The following is a 587-nucleotide window of genomic DNA, read 5'->3' as shown; positions in this document are numbered from 1 at the left end:
CTTGGTGACACCTAACAAGAACAGCAGCATCCTGGGTGGTGCAGTTCTATATCTTTGACCTCTGTTGTGTTTAGTGCTAGGTAACAGGCAGGCGAGGGAAGAGAGGGAGACAATAGAAGGCATTTCTAGAAGAAAGAAAGGTAAAGGAACATTCCCTTTTATCACGTTATCTTCCCAGCACAAAGGAAGGTCCAAGGCAGAGGAAGCAGATTCCTTCATCAATAGGAGAAAAGCAGATAGTGCAAAGTTATGGGCAGGAAAAGGTTCAGAGTTATTCACAGTATTCCCACAAAGGTTGCATTGACCCTTGGTTTCTAACCTAGCAATGAAAACAAGCATGAACTCTGGGGTACAGTTACCTTACCTGGAAAGGCTATGCAAACCACAGAAAGCCCGCCTGAACATAAGGGCGTCATCCTCAGTGGCAGACATTTCGCCATTAGCAGAACAAAACCTTGACTTTCTATGCCATGGCACACTCAGGTTAGCTGAGGGCCTTCAGTGCTCCAGGCAGCAGTACCACTTTAATAAACTCAATTATTCCATGCAATCTTTTTTTTTTTTTTTTAATTTTGATGGGGGCATGT

The sequence above is a fragment of the Echinops telfairi genome, unplaced genomic scaffold (genome assembly GCF_000313985.2).
Source record: "Echinops telfairi isolate 266 unplaced genomic scaffold, ASM31398v2 ScPeMD7_4;HRSCAF=17, whole genome shotgun sequence".
NCBI lineage: Eukaryota > Metazoa > Chordata > Mammalia > Afrosoricida > Tenrecidae > Echinops > Echinops telfairi.
This window is presented reverse-complemented; position numbering follows the sequence as displayed.